Genomic DNA, 24145 nt, shown 5'->3' with positions numbered 1-24145 from the left:
GACACCAGAGTAAAAGGTCTTACAGACCGCATCTCTGAAAAATGGAAACCTAGGGCAGACTGGACTTGCATTAATCAATGCATCCAACAAGAAGGTGAAACTATTGACAGGTATTATGCCAGACTATTAGAGTGTTTTAATAACCACTGTGGAATGCAGGTTCTTGAAGATCAAACACAAGATTCCCCATATGAACAGCAGTTAAAGAATGCATTTTTAAAGGGCAGTATTGCACCTATAAGCAGTTTTATTACAAAGCACATGGTAGATCATCGTACAAGCAGATTACAATCATTGCTTGAATATGCTAGGCATGCCGAAAGGCATTTTAATAGCAAAAAGAAAAAGAAAGCTCAAGTATTTTCTGTAGAAGATGGAGCAGAAGTTTATGTAGTACAGTCTGGGGAAAAGGGCAAGAAAAATACACAGGAAAACAAACAATCTGATCAACGATCAGAGGACTTTGAAGGGCGAAAGAAAAGGGGTGAATGTTTCAAATGCGGAAAAATGGACACTTGGCAAAGGATTGCAGGAAAAATAAGAAGGCAACCTTATGCAGCTATTTGGTTTAGCAGTAGTCCCAACCATGCAGGGTATGGAAGCACAGCAACAAATTGATACCTTTGCAGTGCAATTGGAGGGTGAAATGTTTTATTGGCACAGCCAGGACTTGGTTACGACTGGTCCAGGGACTGTAACCGAAGAGTTAATGAATGTAGCCATCAGCAAGTTCCCCTCCCTTGACATTGATAAGCAACAACTGTTGCACTGTACCCTGTATTATTGAAACACACCAGGACCTGATAAGGAATATGAGCAAGAATTGTTTAAGAATCATGCAAACAGATTGATATTGCGTAACCTATACTGGGACACAGAAGGGAACAGTGTAGCCAGCTGTTCATTGCCCCAGGAGTTCTTTGCACTTTATAAATCCAATCGATTACCACATGTTAGCTTAACCAAAAACAGAAATATAGAATGGGCAGACCTAGGAGAAAAAGTCACGAGATGGGAGAAACAGACAGAACTAGAACTGTCAGAACAGGGAATACAAATACAGAAGTTAAATTGGATAACTCAGACCAACCCAGCTGTGCACTTACAGTCTAGCGAGGACAGCTGATTGACACTCCTGTTAGAGGATGAAGAAAATGCCTTACAAAATATACCAGAGACTCTCTGGTCAACAGGAAAATCAGATGTAGGACTTATTCGTACAGCGGGACCAGTTACTATCACACCAAAGTCAGCATTCAGACCACAAAAAAGACAGTATCCCTTAAGAAAAGATGCAGAGGTAGGGATAAAGCCTATTATAGCAGCCTTACTTAAAGGAGGGATACTAATAGAATCTCCCGATTCACCATGCAACACACCCTTGTTTCCAGTCAAAAAAGCAAATGGAGAATGGCGTATGATCCAAGATTTACAAGCTGTAAATGATGCAGTAATACCAAGGGCACCCACGGTGCCAGACCCACACACCCTGTTGAATGATTTAAAACCTCAACATAAGTATTTTTCTGCAATGCATTCTTTTCGATACCGATACACCCTGACAGCCAGTATTGGTTTGCATTCACATTTCAGGGGAAAAGGTATACATATACGCAACTACCACAGGGATATTGTGAAAGTCTAACGATATTCTCACAAGAAATGGCAAGCAACTTGGCGGGATTCACCCCACCAAGAGGCAGTCAGATTTTACTTTATGTTGACGACATCTTGCTGGCAGCCCCCACCCAGCAGGATTGTAGAGAAGATACCATAGCACTTCTACGATTTTTAGCCACTGAAGGACATAAGGTATATAAAAGTAAACTGCAGCTTTGGAAAAAAACAAGTCAAATACCTGGGATACGTAATATCCAAGGAAGGTAGAACATTAGATGAGGACAGAAAAATATCAGTTTTGCAAGCACCAAAACCCACTGCCAAGAAGGAAATGATGTCCTTCCTGGGTACAACTAATTTTTGCCGGAGCTGGATTCCAAACTATGCTTTGGAATCTGCACTGCTAACTGACCTTATATATAAGAAGCCTATGGCAGCACAAGATTTGTTACAATGGACACCAGAAGCAGAATCTGCTTTCTGCAAACTGAAGCAGTTAATAGCGTCCTCATTAGTTCTGGGATTACCAAACTACCATAAACGTTTTTTCCAAACTGTACATTGTAAGCAGGGTTACATGACATCAGTACTAACACAGTAGCATGGGGATAAGCAACGCCCCATTGCTTACTATTCATCACAACTAGACCCAGTGGCATGATCCTTACCCCACTGTGTACAAGCAGTAGTTGCAGCTGCAATGGCAGTACAGGCTTCGGCCTCAGTAGTCTTATTCCACCCTCTCACTTTGAGAGTGCCTCATGCAGTCGCAATTATTTTACTGCAAGAAAAGGTGGCATATTTTTCCCCTGCTAGGCACTAAATATACAGAACCAACTGATATTGGCAACATCCTGGCAGATAGGTTCAGTGCTAACTTTAACCCTCTCTCACCCCCTAAAGGACCCATCTCTATACCGGAAGAATGCAAAGTTCCTGTAATCATAGCTGCACAGGCAAAAAACACACTCTCCAAAGCCAAGAACACAGCATCCATGGGACCTGACAACATCCCAGGCTGTATTCTACATGAACTACAGAATGAACTGGCACCCCACCTAAGCACCATGTTCAATCATAGCCTCACCTCAGGCTTTGTGCCCACTGAATGGCGCACAGCGACAGTTATCCCACTCCACAAAGGGGGAGCCACCATGGACCTCAGGAACTACAGCCCCATTAGCCTAAATAGTCTGGTCTGCAAGGCCATGGAATGTATCATCATGGAACTTATAAACAAAGACATTGGTAATCTCCAAACTCTGGACCCCACCCAGTTTGGGTTTGTAAAAGGCAGATCATGTCTCCTAAACCTGATAGACTTCTTTGAAGCAGTCAACAAAACCGTAGACTCGGGTAAGGTGGTTCCCACAGCCTATCTAGATCTCACCAAGGCTTTTGACACCATCTCCTGCTCTGGAATTATAGATTAACTCACTAAACTAGGTATAAATTCCTATGTCACAAGATGGGTTGCCAACTGGCTCACTGACAGATCCCAAACTGTGAAAGAAGCAGATTCCAAATCCAACTTCAGACCAGTGACAAGTGGAGTACCACAGGGTTCAGTCCTGGGTCCTCTCCTGTTTGGTATCTACTTTTCTGAAGTACAGGCTAACACAGAAGGTCTTTGGCTAATGAAGTTAGCAGATGACTGCAAACTAGGAGCCATAATCGAAACTCCTAATGATGTGGACATCCTGCAAAAGGGCCTCACTAAGACAGATGCCTGGTGTCAAAGCCATGGCCTCAAGCTCCATGCCAAAAAATGCATTGTCATCCCCTTTGGTAAAAACTCTGTACCCATGAGCGAACACATAGGTGGCGGTTTACTTAACACTGAAAGTGTGATAAAATGTCCCACTGATGTCCCACTAACTAGGCTGGACAAGGAGAAGGTTACAGTTAGCTGCCTGTCAGGTGCCAGGATCTGCCACGTAACACAAGCACTCAGGTCACTCCAGACCAAGTACAAATACAACTCTGTCATTGTCCATGTTGGTGTGAATGATGTGAGATGTACCTCCCTGGACTACATGAAAAGAGTACTATCAACCAAAAACGGCTGTAGGTAAAACCAAGGTGCATAAAAACATGAAGTAAGCCCAGGCCGGTATGACCCTGACCCTGAGTAGCATCCTGCCCTCACCAAGAATGATGCCACAGTATAAAGAAAAAATTATCAATTTCAACAATTGGCTAAGTTTCTGGTGTCATTCAAAGGGGATCAAGTATCTGTCCACCTGGGATGACATGCTCAACAAGCCACGTTGCTTCACAAGAGATGGCATGCATCTGTCTCCCTTAGGCTTTTGAATACTGGCCAAGGCTCTTGCCATGCCCATAGTGCCTTTTTTAGGCAAGGCTCAAAAGACAAACCCACCACAATAAATAGCACAAGTAACCAAAAACTGAGGGTAATGCTACTCAACGCCAGAAGTCTAAACCTCAAAATGCACACACTTGAGGCACTCCTCAGTATGGAGAACATTGACATCTGTGCAGTAACAGAAACCTGGTTTAAGGCTCCTGAGAGCACCCCAGCACTACTAGGCTATAACTCATACCATACCATTCGGCCACAGAACCAGGACCAAAACACAAAAGGTGGGGTGTATCCATATTCATCAAGGATACCCACACCTCCAGGTTAGTGGTGCAGCACAATGCATCAGAGATCATCCATTTGCAACTAACAATGGGCAAAATTACAATCCAAATTGTAGCTTGCTACAGATCACCCACCATGGCCCAGGACCCCCATTCCGCATTTCTGAAGACACTGGGAAATATGAAGGCCCTACCAAACACCTTAATACTGGGTGATTTCAATTACCCAAACATAAACTGGTAGAACTACTCAAGTACTAACTCCCTTGCCCAACGCTTCCTAGAATTTATAAACTCGAACACCCTGGATCAACTGGTCAACACCCACACCAGAGGGAACAACATATTGGACATGGTCATCACCAACATGAGCGACCGATGTTCCACACCAGAGGTCAACCCCTTACTGGTTAGATCAGACCATAGACTAACCACTCTGGATATCCACATTCCACCCCCACCCCCAGTCAAGGACTTCATATTACTTAAGACTGAGGTGGAAAGGTTCACAGCCCCTATGCTAAAGGACAATGCTGTCCAAGCTGCTGAAACCTTTACAAAGGCACTCTATGAGCATCTGCAGGAATGCATGGATCATGCTATCCCAAGTAAAACCAAGACTCACTCCTCCAAGAAAAGGAAACCAGTCTGGTGGACCCCTGCCATAAACAAGCTATACAACAGAAGGAGGAAACTAGTACAGAAAGGAGCAAAATCCCAAGAAGGAAAGACATCCCTGATCAATATCAGCAAGAAACTACGATCCCTCATTAAATCATCCAAGACCAGTTTTGAAAGAAAAATTGCCAATGACTCCAAAGATAACCACAAAGCATTCTTTAGATATGTCAAGAACCTAAGTGGAAACTCTCAGATCTGCTCTGAGTTAGTGCAGAATGGCACAAAATACACTGAACCGACTGATATTGCAAACATTCTGGCAGACAGGTTTAGTGCAAACTTCACCCCCCTCTCACCCCCTAAAGGGCCCATAACCATACCAGAAGAATGTAGGGCCCCATTAATCACCGACACACAGGTTAAAACAGCCCTATCCAAAGCCAAAAACACAACTTCAATTGGACAGGACGGGGTCCCAGGCTATGTCTTACAAGAGCTCCAAAATGAACTAACTCCTCACCTAAACACAGAGTGGTGCACAGCAACAGTTATCCCGCTCCACAAAGGTGGAGCCACAACGGTCCCCAGGAACTATCTCCCTATAAGCCTGAGTAGCCTGGTCTGCAAGGCTAAGGAACGCATCATCATGGAACTCATTAACAGAGACATTGGGAACCTCCAAACCTTGGATCCTACCCAGTTTGGTTTTGTTAAGGGCAGATCATGCCTCCTAAACCTGGTGGACTTCTTTGAGATGGTTACCAAGGCATTAGACAAGGGAAAGGAGGTCCACACAGCCTACCTAGATCTCGCAAAGGCTTTCAACACCATTCCCCATTCTAGTATTATAGAAAAGCTCACCAGCTTGAACATAAACCCCTACGTCATGAGATGGGTTGCCAACTGGCTCATGGATAGAACCCACATGGAGAGAGTTGCAGGCTCTATGTCCGACTCTAAACCGGTTACAAGTGGCGTCCCCCAGGGCTCAGTCCTAGGACCCCTCCTGTTCGGTATATACTTCTCAGAGGTACAGGCAAGCATAGGAGGACTATGGCTGACCATGCTCGCAGATGACTGCAAACTAGGGGCCATAACTGATTCTCCGGCTGATACAGACACCCTCCAGATGGGTCTCACTGAGATGGATACCTGGTATCAAAATCATGGCCTCAAGCTAAATGCCAAAAAGTGCACAGTCATCCCCTTTGGAAAAAACAAAGTACCCACAAATTACCACATAGGTGGTAGTCCCCTAAATACATAAAATGTAATAAGGGATCTGGGGACCCAAGTAGATAGTAATCTCTCCATTGATAATCATATTGCCAAGGTGGTTAGAAAATCCTTCTATGTGGCCCACCTAATCACAAAAGTGTTTGCATCTAGAACAAAAGAGGTTATTGTGCTTCTCTACTCATCACTCATTAGACCCATCATAGAATACAGTGCCCCATTTGGTATGTACCTTACAAGACACCTGCAATAGCTGGAAAGGCCACAAAAGTACCTCACCAAGAGGATTACTGGACACAAACAGATGCCCTATGCAGCCCGACTCAAGAAACTCCAGCTGTACTCGGTTGCATATCACTTATTCAGAGGTGATCTCTGCCTGACATACAAGGCCATGTCCAACCCAGAATTGATGGACATGCTACACCTCAAAAAAAAAAACACAAATTCCAGAGAGCCACACGCTCTAGAGATATAAACCTCACCACAATGATAAATAGGACATGCTGGAGGGATAGATTCCTATCCCAGAGACTCCCCATGCTTTGGAACAGGATTCCAATATACATCAGGCAGAGCCCTCACTAACACTCTTCAAGAGAAACCTTGACAGGTGGATGGGAAACAGAAAATTTACCCCGGGATCACTGCACTGGCTCTGCTGGACAGTGGCGCAGGGAACTAATGGCTCTGCTGGACAGTGGAGCAGGGAACTAATGGCTGTGCTGGACAGAGGCACAGGGAACTAATCTAAGAGGGTGGCGAAAGCCAACACATTCTGGCTAGGCTTATAATTGCCCTTGCGCAGATAGCCTAGTACTTACCTATGAACCTATGAACCTAAAAGACCTTGGGACACAGGTGGACAGTAGTCTCTCCTTTGATAATCACATCACCACAGTAGTCAGGAAATCCTTCTGCATGGCACACCTCATCAGAAAAAGGTCTCTCATCCAGGAAAAAAAGAGATCATTGTTCCCCTCTACTCGTCACTCATTAGACCCGTTATAGAGTACAATGCCCCTTTTGGTATGTACCTCAAAAGACATCTACAGCAACTGGAAAGGCCACAGAAATACCTCGCAAAGAAGGTTGCCAACCTCAAACAGATGCCCTGTGCAGACCGTCTCAAAAACCTCCAGCTTTACTCCATCACATATTGCCTACTCAGAGGTGATCTCTGCCTAACATACAAAGCTATGTCAAACCCAGTATTGTTGGACATGCTTCACTTAAAGAAATCCCAATCCCTCCAAACTACATGCTCTAGGGACCTAAACCTTGTCACCACAATAAACAGAACATGCTGGAGGGATAGATTCCTGTCCCAGAGACTTCCCATACTCTGGAACAAACTACCTATCTATATCAAACAAAGCTCCTCATTAGCACTCTTCAAGAAAAATCTTGATGATTGGATGGGAAATAGGAAATTCAACCTGGGGATCACCTCTGGGGCTCTGCTCGACAGGGGCACAGGAAAATAATTTTCTTGGGTGGCAAAAGCCAGGGTACCCTTTTGGCTAGGCTTATATAGGCCCTAGGGCCAATAGCCTAGTACCTACCTATGAACCTATTAACTTATATTTCTCAATATCATAATTCACCAGTAGTATACAAATCCATAAATATGGATAGAAAGTGCTAAACACCATGACATTATTTACAACCTGATGATTGGGATGTTTAATTTCAGGAAAACAGAACCCATGATACCAAAGAAACCGAAATAAGTCTGGTTGTAGCCTTCATTACTAATATTGTCTAGACCAATGCATTAGCAAGACATACCACAAAATCACTTATAAGTGAGCCATCTGGAAAACACATTTCAGGGGAATGGAACACAGTGGTAGCAATAAAAAAGAAACAAACCTGCATATAGTTGAGCCCATGTCTCTCTCGCTGATATTACCTGACCCAAAGTATTAACCAATCAGACCACAGAATCCTTCATCATCAGTCTGTCTTTTTTAAGTATCTCTAACAAGTTTAGCAACTCCCTTGTTCAATGATCTAATCATTGTTCCAACACAGAAATCATTAAAAGTGTATCTTCTACGCACTCCAAAAGATTTCCTCATAAAGATGTTATATACATTTGGGGTGGATGCACTATATCTACACTATTGGCAACAAAGAGAAAAAAGTTGCAAATATTTACCTGTTCTTCTTCCTGGATTGACTGATGTATTATGACTACAATGTGTGCTTCATGTTCACTGCTTTTTATCACCAAAACAAGGTTCACTCTCAATTACTTTATTCATTCAACTGCTCCCTGCTAAAATAATCCAGTGCTCCTTAATTATGCTTTTACTTGTTTACTGTCCTGCATGTAAATCACTGAGTATAAGGTATCTTATTACTGTAGTCCTCACAAGTCAAACTGATTTCTGTAATGGAGACATGTGGCCCCTTCTTTTGACTCAAAACAATTGCTTTAACTTTGTCTATTAGTCTTCCAGGTAAATCCTTTCCAAAAATAATTGCTTTATTTTTTTCCATTTTAATTCTGCATATATTTGCATTCATTGCTCACCTTAATAATCTTATCAATTGACTGTTCAGAGTCCCTTTTTTGTTTCTTCAGGATGCACACTGTTATAGTCTAAGTAGCCCTCACTTCTAATTTTCTTTAAATATATTTTTTTTCATTTTCAGATTTTCCCATACAATACTCTTGCACAACAAAACATTCAAAAACACTATTTTTGGACTAAATTTCATCTCAAATTTTAAAAAGGAACACATTTTAATCAAATGCTCAGTTCCTTTGAGTTAGAATCACATATAATAAAAATCTCATTAATAAAGCAGCCATAATATAGCATCTTGCTTCAATACTGTATACTGAAAATAATTCTGGTTTCCCAAGAAGCCATGAGTAAAACATAAAAGAGTGAATAAAAGGATGCTGTTACGGTACCTGTTGCTATGCTGCTGGTTTGTCAGTACACTTCATCATTAAAAAAATAATTACTTTTCAGAAGCAGTTCTAAAAGTGTGCATACCATACTGAAATCCAGATGTACCGCTAACCTGAAAACAACTTGTACCACTGAAATGCCTTCATAAAGACAAACCTTTGAAAGTACTGAGCAAAATATCTGACTTCTCTGTTGTGTTTCCTATTGTTTTTAGGAAAATCAAAAGTATATTTAACATATGGTGTACCTCTATAAAAAAAGTGCTCTAGGTAGGCAGCCAAGAGTTCAGACTTCGAATCCCTAGGGCCACAGTCAGTCTAATAGGTTGATTCTCCAAACATTTATGTACTTTGAGAATTTCAAAATTATTCAGATGGTGAGGATACCTTACTGTCAAAAACATCAACATTTCATTTGACAAAACTCATTCCTCAATTATTTTCATTAAAAATTAATCTGACTATAACTTTTTGGGATGCAACTCTCTTCCCTTTCTTGTAACTGTTAATGTCTAACAAGAGTTCATGCATCCTGCTAGCATAAAAACTGTGTCTATCACTACTAATGATTCATCTTTGTGAGCAGAACTCTGACAGTCTATCATTCAGATTTTGAAAGGTTTTCCTTGTGTTTCTAACTTGCTGAAAAACATTTTATTTTTCTTATTTCTAAAAACAATGTTTAAAATCAATTTTGCAGTCTTTGAAATCCACCCAGTGTAAGACCCAAAAGAGAGATGAGGTAACTAGGTTTGTACAAGTATCTCAACATCATATTGAATGCATTCTTGTGCAAGAATAGCTTGACATTCATATTCCTTAAAAGAATTTACAATAAGGTATATCTGTTAAATTTGTTTTCTTGTGGGCATAAAATTAATACCTTTACTCAGAATACTTAACTCACTTGAACACAAAGTCATAGAGCTTAAGTTAAATGATGTTAAAAGTACCTTTTGTATGTTGCGTATTCTTTGTTACCAACTAAAAAGTTGTCATTGATCAATTGCCCTTTGTTTGTGCTACAATTTCACAACAACAGCTGACTAGCAATGTGCATTGTTCCTCTGTTTGTTGTCCCAGTGTCACTGATCATGCACACATTGCCACCCATTCTAAAATAACCATGAACTCATTGCCATATTCAGCAAATTAACATTAAAACATCAACCTAATAATGTCAAACTGCAATTGCACATAGTTGTCTTTGTATGTGCCAGGTTTACTCCTCAGGACATGCTATATTAAAACAAAGTGTTTTTGCATGGTGTTAAGTCCCCCTGCTCCCCCTGTGTGAGGAGCTGTGCCACTCACACCCCCTGTTGATTATTTATACTAAATCCAAGATTGCACGATCCCTGGGATCATCCTTTATCACATAATTGCTGATCATCTGTAGTGCAGACAAATGTGAGTCAACCATATGCAGGTTGATCTTTTCCACAGTCAACCACTCTAGTGGTAAATTGTGTATATATATATATATATATATATATATATATATATATATATATATATGTGTGTGTGTGTGTGTGTATAAATATATATATATATATATCTATATATATATATATATATATATATATATATATATATATATATATATATATATACACACACACACACAAAGAGAGAGAGAGGAAGAGAGAATCTTGGTGACTTGATACACCATTGCAGGAAAGTGCATTTTTCTTGTTGTAGCAGTCTTTTTATGACAGAGACAGAAATAAGCTGCAGTGATCCAAACTGGTTGTCAGAAGTGAGGTCGGGTGTGTTAGTACCATAATGTACGACAGAGCTTGCTGTATCAACAAAATGTTTGTTGAAGAGAGATGTAGTGCTACTGTCTATTTCATCTGGAAGTAGATCAGGTGTGGTTTCCTTATCAGGTTTCATGAGCAGGTTAATGTGTGCCCAGAATTGGTTATGGTCAGTTTTACTGTTACTTAGCAGTCAGTGGAAGTAAGATTACTTACTTGTTCTGACCAAGATTTTAACTTGGCTATGAAGTGAATTGTATGATTCTTTAGTCTGTATTGCTTGAGAGGCTTTCAGTGCTTTCATGCTCTGTCTCTTTTTGTCTTCATTTGTTTAGTCTCAGTAGACATCCAAGGGATGGTACTAGTTTTCACTTTCATTCTGCGGATGGCAGTGACTGGATTTAATACAGTTAGGAAAGGGATAAAGGGACTTGGGATGCCAGTTACAAGTTAGAAACAAGTGCAGGATAAACATCAGCAACAGCAACCTTCCTTGGTGGAACCATAATATGAAAAAGATTTACCAAAAAAGGAAGAGAATTATGACAAACATAAGAATAGCAATTGCCAGAATGATAGTGCCCTCATCACTGAAATAAACAAATAAGTAAGGAGCTAAATAAAATCTACCAAAGCCAAGTTTGAGGCTAAAATAAGTGACCCAAGCCAAAGACAATCACAAGGCCTCTTTTAGTTATGTTTGTAATCTCAAAAACACAATACAGCAATGTGCTGAGCAGATTGTGAGAGACGTTACTAATATGTGGCTGAAGGTATAGCAAACCCCCTGACTGATAAGATCAGCTCAACCTTCACCCCTCTCTTCCCTTTGTCTATCACAAAAGATATACCTAAATCCCACTTACCTCCAGCTATCACAAAAAATCATGTTTGAAAGCACTATCAAATGTTAAAAATACTGCATTGATGAGTCCTGACACTATCCCTGGATGCATCTTAATAGCATGAAGCATGATTTAGCCACCACTGTTCAACATCAGCCTCCATACAGGTTTTGTACCAAGTGAATGGAGAACAGCTGCAGTCATTCCCCTGCCTAAGGGAGGACCTTCTACAGACTCAAGCAATTACAGTCCTATAAGTCTGACCAGCCTCACAGAAAGTCTTACATGGAACTAATCAATTAGGACATAGGTAACTTCCAAGCACTGGACTCATTTCAGTTTGGGTTTGTTATGAGCAGGTCATACTTATTCAACCTGGTGGACTTCTCTGAAGAGGTCAGCAAAGCAATGGATGAAGATAAAGCAGTGCACACTACATGCCTCAACCTAGTCAAGGCTTTTGACACAATCCTCTACTCAGGCTCAGTAGAAAAGCTAAGTAAACTGGGAATAAGCCATTTCTTTACCTGCTGTATTCCAACTGACTCAAAGATAGGGCACAGGAGATCAAAATAGGAGGAACTGCCTCCAAGAAGAAACCAGTCACCAGTGGAGTCCCTTATGGTTTAGTGCTAGGACTTCACTTTTTAGACATCTACTTCTCTGAAGTAAAAGCCATTACTAAAAGACTTTGGTTGGTTTAATTAAAACTGACCACAAATCAGTCATCTTAGAGATGACATTAACAAGAGAACTCACAAAAGATGAAATCAGGCGAAAAAACTTCACCAAGGCAAACTATTCCCTCCAAGGTAAAGGTATAAATGTATTCCAAGCCTCACTCCAAGCTGGAAGTGGTAACTATGCCTAACTTACACTAAAGCTCTATACAATCACTTGCATAAGTGTATAAACTCAGCCATACCAGAAAGAATCAAAGCCAGACCCCCAAGCAAAAACAAGCTGCCATGCTGGACATTCAGCATCAATACACTTTACAATAAATGCAAAAAGTTGCTATTCAGGAAAACAAATGCAAGGCTCCAACAATGGAAAAGCACCCTCCTCGAGTTCAACAGGCAAATAAAATAACTTGTCAAATCCTTCAGGGGCTCCTGAGAGAAACTTAACAAGTACATCTGAGGATAATCATAAGGCCTTTTACAGCTATGTACATAACCTAAAGGTTAGGATGCAAGCATGTGCAGCACTAGTAGCCAATGGTATCACACACACACACTGACCCCACAGTGATAACAAACCTGCTAGTGGACAAGTTTGGTGAAACTTTCACTCCCTTATCCCCTCCTAATTTACAACAAACCAACCACCAAACTCCTCCCCCACCCTACATATCTGAAGAGCAGGTTCTCAGAACCTTGTCCAAGGCAAAAAACACAGCCTCTATGGGACCAGATGATATCCCAGGCTCTCTTCTAAATAGGCTAAAATATTAACTAGCATCACCACTAAATACCCTTTTCAATTGTAGCCTAACCACAGGCTTTGTTCCTGCAGAATGGAGAACAGCAACATTTATTCCCTTCCACAAAGGTGGCCTAGCAACACACCAGGGGAATTACAGACCCATCAGCCTGACCAGCCTCATCTGTAAGGCCATGGAATGTATCATTATGGACCTCATAAATAAAGACATAAGTGACCTCCAAACCCTGGATCCTACCCAGTTTGGCTTTGTGAAGGGCAGATCCTGCCTGTTAAATCTGGTGGATTTCTTTGAAAATTTGACCAAGGCCACTGACAAGGGCAAATCTGTGCACACAACATACCTCGACCTAACAAAGACTTTAGACACAATCCTACTTTCAGGCATTACCAATAAACTTAGCAAACTGAATGTAATCCCCTTCATTGTAAGATGTGTTGCCGACTGGCTCACAAACCAGATGCACGCTATCAAATTGGGTGACTCCACATCAACCAGCAGACCCGTTACCAGTGGGGTGCTACAGAAGTCAGTGTTGAGCCCTCTGTTGTTTGGTATATACTTCTCAAAAGTTCAGGTCAAAACTAAATGGTTGTGGCTAACCAAGTTTGCAAACAACTGCCAACTAGGTGCAATCATTAAATCCCCAAAAGATGTCAGTATACTCCAGAGGTTTCTCACGCAATCAATGACTGGTGTATTAGTCACAGTCTCAAACTAAATGCAAAGAAATGCATCATCATTCCCTTCGGCACAAACAATGTCCACTCACACTATCAAATCAACAACAACAATACCCTAAGTACCCATGAAGTGGTAAGGGACCTGGGATCACAAGCTGACTGTGACTTTAACTTCGAAAACCATGTGTCTACTATAGCAAGGAAAGCTTTCAATGTAGCACACTTGATTAGTAAGCAATTGCCTTGAGAGCAAAAGAAGTTATAACCCCCTATATATGGCACTTACCCGGCCTATAATTGAGTATAACACCCCATTTGGCATGTGCCGTACTAAGCACCTGCAGCAATTAGAGAGAACTCAGAGGTTTCTACCAAAGAAGATCAAGGGGCTCCAGCATGTGCCTTACACACAACAACTAAAGTCCCTGTCACTATATTCGGTATCGTATAGACTTCTTAGGGGAGATGTATGCCTAGCCTACAGAGCAATCCAAGACCCAAACCTAACGAACTTGCTGCACATTCATAAATCAGACAGGACTAAGGCTACCCATTCCAGGGACATAAATATGGCCTGCGACTTAAATAAGACATGTTGGAGGGACAGATTTATCTCCCAGCGACTGCCACCTCTTTTGATCAGGCTACCAATTGATGTGAAATAGAACACCTCTATAACACTGTTCAAAAGGAAACTGGACGAGTGGATGGGGCACTGTAAATTCTTACTGGGGATAGAGCCCACAATCCTCCTGGACATGGGCAGTCATCACTAAATGCAGTCTTGGGTATTGACTTCTATGATCCTATGATCCTATGAACATAAATCTGAAAATATGATTAACAAGTGACAAACAGTGCTTGGTATCTCCACTACAGTACACTATGTATTACTTAGTATTAGTGTCAGTTTGTTTATTATATGTTTCCCTTTCATGTTCTGGCTGCTTTTAATTGGTAACTCACTTAGTTAAGAAATCCAGCCACACAAATAGAATTTCATGATGCCATTAGGAGCAACAAATGTTAAAAAGTATACATAAAAGAACAATACGTCTGAAGGAGTTCCCTTCTTGTAATTGAACGATCAGTCTATGTTATGCCAGGAGTGAATTATTTTTCTTTGCTAATGAAAAGCAGGTCTGGCAAATCAAGGTTGCTGAGGAGTGTTGTACACTGTATTTTTACTCTGTTTATGAGAAAATGCCAAATACTCAGATTTCCATTTGGAAAAGTGTAATCATCTGAAGTGTTTCAGGGTGTAATTGTGTAAATGACATAGAGGCTTGAGGAGGTTATTAATCTTATTTATGATATACTGGTATGATGTTAGGCTAAAAGAAGAGACAGACTGAGTTGCAGAAGAGACAGAGGCAATACAGTCACTAGCTGAATAAAAGTAAATGCAAAATCAAAGCTACAGAGCTGAGATGTACTGGGTTGTATGTTTTAGTTTAAGATGACTTAAAACTACAGCAATAAAATAAAAGTCATAATAGGCTACTTGTATGAAAAATAGTCTTGCAAAGCTTATTCTGCATTCGTCAGAAATAAGTATGTTATTAAGGAAATTATTGAAATAGGATGTGAAACAACAAATGAGAATGGAGCAATAACTGAACTTTGACTGTTTAACTTTGTTAAAATGCTGTGCAATCTGGAAGTAAAGCTAATGAAACTGGCCACAAGCAGTCTTGTTCTTTTGTCTCAATTTTCACGTTTTTGAACATCAAATGTTACATGTCCTTCACAGTTAGAAATGTCAGCCTTATTCTATTGCTCACCTGGCTATATAGTTCACTGCAGAGTGGAATTACAACCCAGTCCTGAGTGTCTAGGCAATACCTTTTTCTCCAGGAGTTTTTCAAATCACAGAACTTTGCCCCAGTATTGCAACTCCATCCCAGCATACTACTGAGGTATTAATAAAATTTTTCAATGCTAAACAATGCTTAAACTGGGAAATATACTGTTTCTTGAGTCCTACTACAGTGATGCAGAGAATATTATAGCAGCAATATCATTGTTACTATGTGATGAGTTAAGGGAACCCCTACACTAACCTGGTCAAACATTATGTGCTCGTGACATTCAGAGAAGACATGGATGGTAAGTTTTGCATTTCCTTTCAACCTTTTACATTTTCTCTGAGATACTATGACCCCAGAATTGGTGTGTGTGTGTGTGTGTGTGTGTGTGTGTGTGTGTGTGTGTGTGTGTGTGTGTGTGTGTGTGTGTGTGTGTGTGCATATATACATATATATATATATATATATATATATATATATATATATATATATGTATATATATTTATACAGTGTGTGTGTGTGTGTGTGTGTGTGTGTGTGTGCATATATACACACACACATATATATATATATATATATATATATATATATATATATTTGTACATTATGTGTGTGTGTGTGTGTGTGTGTGTGTGTGTGTGTGTGTGTGTGTGTGTGTGTGTGTGTGTGTGTGTGTGTGTGTGTGTGTGCGTGTGTGTGTGTGTGACTATAATTTACCTACAGTTGGTCACCATCCTGAAGGTAAACCACTCTATATCAAAATAGAAATATTGATCTCCCAGTACACATGAAATGAGGAAGAGCTTTGCTGCATGCAACTTTAAAATTTTTTTTGCAGGGGGCAAGACCTCATGTACCCTCATGTGGGGGGATGCACCCGTAGACAAAAAATGCCGGAACCAATTGCAGTGAAAAGCACCTAATGAGACTTAATAAATTAAATACATAAGTATTTTATTGAAAAATAATATACATCCCAGACCGGTTTCAGCCAACAGGCTTTCCTCAGTGGGAAAGAAAGTAGTTACAAAGGTGAAGTGACACATGTATATATAACATGAACCATCCAATAGGATTCTTCCCAAAGTGTTCTTCCCAACATTCAAATTGTTTCCTGTGTGGAAAATAAAAAGAGAATAAAAAATTATGCAATAAAACCACATTGTTAATATATATGATGTAACAAATAAATAAAAAATAAAAAATAAAAATGAAAATCCAAATAAGACACATGATATTATAAATGGTCATTCAAACCAGGTAAAAACAAAGCACCCAGTTTAATGATCCAATACTTCTCTTTTTTAGTAAGGATTGAGTGCCATCCTTGTTTGTTGGATCTGTCACCAAGACTCCTGTCAATAACAGTGATCTGGAATCTGGCTGAGTTGTGGTGTAAGCAATCTTTGTATAGAGCATTGGTCTCTCTCTTGGTTCGTGTGTCACTACGATGCTCAGACATGCAAACAAAGTGGTCATGATGTTTGTCCAACATAAAATGAGCCACATGTACATGTTGCAAGGTACACCACCCAATCACTGTTACAGTTGCCAAAAAAAATTATGTCATATATCATGTCAGTGTTTTTACTGGTGAATTATTTGGATGTGAAAATAAATGGACATGATAAGCAATGACCACAGTTGTAAGTGTCCCATAATTTGTCACCTGTCATAGTTAATTGATGGTGTATATCTCCAGCCAAGCTTACCCTTTTAAAATGTGAGAAAAATGACCCAAGTGTCCTGCCTCTTCTGTGTCCATACTTACATACATCACCAATCAGAGGTGTAAGTTCATCATTGGCAGTAAGAATGTTCCAATGTTTGGACATAACATTCCTGATTAAGTTGATATTTCGTCCAAATGTTGTGATGAACTGAATAGATTCATCCTGTTCAGTATGAGTTTTATCACGATATGTGAGAAGTGAGGTTCTAGTTGAGTTGGAGGCAGCTTGTCGAGCACCCTGGATGTTCGGCTCATTGTAACCCCTAGCTCTAAACCTATTGACCAGATCCTGTTGTGATTTTTCATAATCATTTTCTGAGGAACAGATTCTACGAATCCTGAGGAATTGAGATTTGGGTATGTTTCGGATAATGTGGTTGGGGTGCATACTGGTTGCATGTAGTAAGTTGTTATATTGGAGATATTTATGAAATGTTTTGCTTTGTAAAGTGTCGTCTGGATTCCGAGTTATGGTGACGTCCAAAAAGTTAATCTCAGACCTGTCGCAAGTTAAGGTGAATTATATGCCCCATTTGTTCTGATTGAGATACAATACAAATTCTAGCAGATATTCCTCATCTGAGCGCCAAACCAACCAACAATCGTCCAGATACCTATGCCAAATGTCAAGTTCCTCAAGATATAGATTGTGTGTGGAGTCATAAATGAGATGTTCCTCAATATATCCCATAAACAGGTCTGCATATAGGAGAGAAGGATGCTCCCATAGCAGTACCTTTAAGCTACCAGTAACATTCCCCCTGAAAAGGGAATACATTTTTGTTAAGAACATGCTCAGCCATGCAGACCAAAAGTGTGTTAAAGCCTGCCAGATATAGTTGGGCTTTATCCAGCCAAAAGTTAAGGGCTTCCAATCCAGCCGATTGTGGTATATTGGTGTATAAGGCCTTGACATCCAGGGTGCAGAGTAGCCAGTCAGGTTCCAGTTGACTGTCAGAAATTATTTGTAAAAATTGTGCAGTATCCTGTATTCTGGCACGAATGAAGCCAAGGAGTGGTTTGAGATATAATATAAGGAACTCAGATAGTGGTTCAGTCAGAGAACCCATGCCTGATGCAATCGGTCTTTCAGGAGGTTTATTAAGGCATTTGTGTATCTTGGGCAAAACAAAGTTTGTTTCTGTGGATCTTAGACTGTAAGATGTGTCTTCACCGTATCAGATATGATACCCTCTGAGACAGCCAGATTCAAAAAAATATCAGTTTCCAGCTTAAAGTTCGGAGTGGGGTCAATAGGCATCTTCATATAATGGGAAGGGTTGGACAATTGTCCATTTCCCTCCCCCAGATAATAATCCATGTCCATGATAACTATGGCCCCACCCTTGTCAGCCTGGGTAATGACGATATTTTTGTTGTCCCTAAGTTGTTGCAATGTCTGTTGTTCATTGGTAGATAGATTGTGTTTCAAGGGGACAAACTGATCTAACTTAGTCTGATCTAACTTAAAGTGTATATCCTTCAGTACTGCTTGTTGAAAAACAGCTACATTACAGTTCATAGGTGGTACAAAGTTGGATTTGTGAAATTTGAACTCATTGCACCCCCCACCCCTTCTTATTATATATAATAACTTCGAGATCGCACAGTCTCTGCAGAAAAAGAGAATATTCCCCTAGCCAGGGACTGTTGCTCTCACACATCTGTCGGCTATCTCTACAGTCGACTGAATGTAGTCAATTAAACAGATGGTGACCAAACTCCCTGTTGACCAAACGAACATATACATCTATATATATATATATATATATATATATATATATATATATATATATATATATATATATACACATATATATAAACACACACATGTATGTATATATATATATATATATATATATATATATATATATATATATATATATATATATATATATATATACATATACATATACATATATATATATATATATATATATATATATATATATATATATATATATATATATATATCTATATATATATATATATATATATATATATATATATAGATATATGCACACACATATATATATATATGTATATATGTATATATATATATATATATAGAATTAGTTTGGTTGACAGATCAAGGAAGTTGACAGTAAGAACATTAGCCACAAAAAGTTGACAACACAAATGCCAACAAGCAACTGTGCATACGCACCTCAATAACAGCTTTTTTCTTTTGTGAGAGCTGCAAAAGTATAAACAATATTTGCAAAATTGGGTACAAAGGTTCTGAAGTACCCAGCTAGTCCAAGCAAAGTCTTCACATGTCTTTCAGAGGGCAGTACAGGACAATTCTTTTTAGCCTCTATTTTACTAGTTATGGTGTTACCACCCTTCTTCCTATATGGTATCAAAAATACTTGGCTTCCATCATGTCTGGTTTACTTTTTTAGCATTCTCAGTCAAAGCTTCTTCTCATATAATCTCTAACACAGCCTGCTCTTTTGGTAAGTGAAACTCCCTGTCCTCTGAAGAGATGACCATGTCATCCATGTATGAAGCAGCACAGTGTGAGTGGGATTTTAGTGTTTTAGCCATCAGTTTCTGAAAGGTTGTTGGAGTTCCATGTAGGCCCATTTGTATCACTGTGTGCTAAAATAGACTGTCAGAAGTTACAAATGTATTTTTTCTTTATCAGCGGGAGAAACTAGTATCTGCCAATGCTTTTTTGTCAAGTCCAGTGTTGTCAAGTATCTGGCATGTCTTAAGTTCTCTAACAACTCCTCAGATCTGGGTATGGGATAGCCATCAAACTTTGAAATTCTATTTAGTTTCCTGTAGTCTTTGTTGAATGTAATACTTCCATCAGGTTTAAGAACTAGCACTATTGGACTTCTGTATTCACTTTGTTACTCTTCTGTCATTTGTACTTTGAGCATCTTTTGAATGAAAAGGAACACTCAAAGATAGATTCCCTATACTCATTCACATGGTGTCATGGAACATCTTAAAGACACATACAAATGTTCCTGCTTACAGGACAAGTGCTACTATAATACTGTGTAACAATCTTGTACCCCAACAAACTTCATACCACAGTATTTTAATTAAGAAGTAGGACTTCCAAGCTCATAAGCTTAAAGATTAACCATTGTAAATATGTAAATAGTCTTAACCCCCTCCTCTAACTGGATTATAAAGACATCATGCTTTGCTGTTAATAGTTTAAAATAAACTCCTCTCAACTGATCTATAAAGGCAGTCTATTCTAAAAACTAAACCACAAAAAAATTAAACTACAAAATTATGGCAAATACCTAAACTGGTTCAAAAGTATGGTTGACCCTCACAGTGGTTGCCACATATGTATGAAATATCATGCAACACATAATTCAGCAAAAGATAAATACTAATTTTCTGTAATTGTAAACTTTCTTTCTGCAGAAAATGATGGAATATTATCAGATCAAGGTTACTCTTTATATTTCTGTGTATCCTTCCAGTTATATCTGTATAATTCAGCTCTGAAATAAGCCATCCACATTGACATATTCCTCATCCTGGAATGTATCATGTTGAACAAAAATGTCCTTTGTCTTTATAACCAAAGCACACTGACATTGACGTAATTTTCACATTGTAATGTACAAAGTTGTAATATTTTGTAAAAAAAAAATGCTTAAGTGCCCAAATCATGGCTGAAAAGTTTCTAGGATCAGTTTACTTACCCAGTAAACAAAAAACAAATAAAATAAAATACATGAATACTTAAATCAATAAAGAATGGATTAAATACATAAATAAATATTTCATTAACTTAATATGTTTCTTGTAACAGAGATACAAATTCTCCCTTTTCTATTCTCATGTTTGCAAATAGTTGACAAACGCAATGTGAACAACTAATGTTTGTGGAACTGTTCAAGCAGTGCCATGGTTCAGAAGAGGGCTTCCTACAGCACAGAGCCTCACATCAGTAGTTGCAGATTTTCTTCATCCCTTGCCACCACTCCCATTCCTAATATAGATCTATCCCCCTAGCCCCTACGGTGTAGCTGTATCTGCTCTGTCATACTATCAGCCAGAGCAATACGCCTAATACACATCTGATGTCTGCAGGGTCCTACGTTATCTCATGTATGACATTATCAGATTAGAACATCAACCTAAAAATATGTATCACAAATAGTACTTAAATGTGTGCCTGTCAAAAGGCACACTTACATTTTTGCATTGAATCCTGCACCTTTCACTAAAATCAGTTATTTCATTTGCATGGATCCATGCTGGTTTGGTAGTGTTACTCTACAGATACAAAAGCTTGAGCATGCCATCAAGTTTGTGGGTCACGCAATGAAACTGCATAAAATGTTTCTTTCCCAAAGTATCATCACTTTTTGTCTTTTTAACAGCACTGTCTAATCAATGCACAGCTGCTACTTTGTATTGATAATTTTATCAGTGTTGTCTGCTCCCAGTATGTGCTACAATTACCTTTGAATGGGAAGTTCATCATTTTATGCAAGAATAAATATTTGGGGATTTATTCAGACAACTTTTACTGACACTGACTGATTAATAAAAGTTTCTCTATCAAAACAAAATATTGTAAGTACATGATCTTGAAAATGAATTTCATTGACACAGCTGCAACTTTATGATTGCATTTGCTTAAATGATTTATTTACCTAATGTGTGTTCTCTGATACCGTCACAATGGGTAGATCCTGCAGATCTAGTTATGCTTCAAAATATTATTAAATGGATGTCTCACTGCTATGTTTTTTATGTTTTGATGAGACGTTATGGCACACCTAATTTTTTTCTTTGTTTTCTAAGCAAGTATCCAGGTGGAATATAAAATACCATACAATCACAACCAAGCAAATGATCATTGTCGTCACACACCCTTTTTTATTTTAGGGGCATCCATTCTAGTAACCAAAAACTCAATTCTCTAAGTCTTGAAGTATTTATAAAAGGCTGCCAAATTTCCTGCAGGCCTGCTTTTTGTACTGAATGGAGACAGGTACTGCACAAAAAACTAAGGTTTGTCATCAAAGGTTAAGCATTTAAATGAGTCTGCAACATTAGGAGGAGAAAAGTCTTAATACATGCTTTACTAAAGCACTTACTGTTGTTTTTGTTGCTTGGGTGACTCATAGGCCAACTTTATTCATCTTGTTGTTTGTTGATGGCTCATCGGCTAAACTAAATAATTCATGTACTCTTGGACACATACTGGCCCTGGCAACATGGATTGTTTTTTTAACAAATTACTGAACATGACATTTTAGTAACTAGTAGCTATATCATTACAGAGTTAATTAACATTTGGCTGCCAGCACAGTATTGGATATTACTGTTAATCACACTGAAACATTTTTTAAGTTTGCCATTTTAGGTCAATCATTATACGTCGTTAGTTACCATGGTATTATGAAATTAATGCACATCTCTGTCCCTCTTGTCTGAGAAAGAAAATACTTCATAGAAGCCAGCATTGCTTCTTCTAATGTAGCATGAAAGTAAAAATGATGAGTTTTCCTATGGTAGATTTTTAGCAGTGATATTAAATCTAATATTCTAGTAAATGAAGTGCCATCTAATAGTGCATAACGATAAGTCATTTCTATCTAGTTAGGCCAACATATTTAAGCTTTAGCACTGTATAACTCATACATTTTTTTACCAAGCACTACAGAGTCTTTAAAAATTCACTGTGATCTAAATTTCCAAATGTTAATTTGACAGGTATTTCCCAAAAGTTTCAGCACTTCCCATGTAGTTGCTCATGTACAGCTGCCCTTTGTAACTTATTTTATTATGTTGATACTTATTTATTTCAGTTTGTTAACTGATGATATGCATTTTAACATAGTTGTTACACAACTAAGGCCTGGGAGAAAAGATCCACTGCAAGACAGATACAGACACTATATTCATGCTTTCAGATCATGATTAGAGATGTATTCCATAATGATGTTTGTAGTTCTGACATGATAGGTTACATTTATCCAGTAGGAATACATACATTAGTGCATGGTAGGAAAACATATGTCATGCTAGTAATGTATTGTCAACACTTTTACATCTTGTCATCTGAGAATTTAATGTAATGTCTATCTGATTTATATATGATTAATTTTAAATGAAAATTATTAGCTGAGTATTACATATTAGTATCTTATGTAAGAGTTTGTGAAATATGCCTTTAAGCTGTATTTGGGTGGTATATCACTGAAATACCACCAGGCAGGATTCAAGGCAATCCTCATTTATCAACTTTTCATTGCAGGCTCTGGTTAACCAGTGCAACCAGCTGTTGTTAAAGGTGTACCAGTCTTTGACCAATCTCTTACTTGGATTCCACAAGCATGTTCAACAGTTCTCAGTTGCCTTAAGTAAAAGAAAACACAAAGGGAAATGGTTGAAATCTACAATTGACGGTAACACCCCATGAACAGCAACAGAATAAAGCATTCTTAGTAAGTACACTACAAGCAGCTACAGAAACAACTTAGGGGAAAATTAGAAACTACATAAAGAGATATTAGCCCAAAAGTATATGCACAAGGCAGAAGAGGAGTTGTGAGGAATGGTATATTTCGTAGCCCTTTGATATACTGCCTGCATTCACCAAGAGTATAAGTCTGTAAAATGTACTGCAGGCTGGACTTATATAAAAACACAGGTTTGCTGTGTAGAGCTACTGGAAAAAAATGGCAAAACTTATAGCTCATTTGGCTTTCAGTAAACAAAAGAAACAGCTTATTGAGGATATATCGACCAGGACGCTCCATATAGCCATTTCTGGCAATCAGGCTATTTTCTAGCAAGTTGGTGCTGCAAACTCTGATAGACCTTCTCCTCAGCTTCAACAGTTGTGAAGAAAGCTTCAT

The sequence above is a fragment of the Protopterus annectens genome, chromosome 3.part1 (genome assembly GCF_019279795.1).
Source record: "Protopterus annectens isolate FY-2018-M chromosome 3.part1, PAN1.0, whole genome shotgun sequence".
NCBI classification, from domain to species: Eukaryota; Metazoa; Chordata; order Ceratodontiformes; family Protopteridae; genus Protopterus; species Protopterus annectens.
This window is presented reverse-complemented; position numbering follows the sequence as displayed.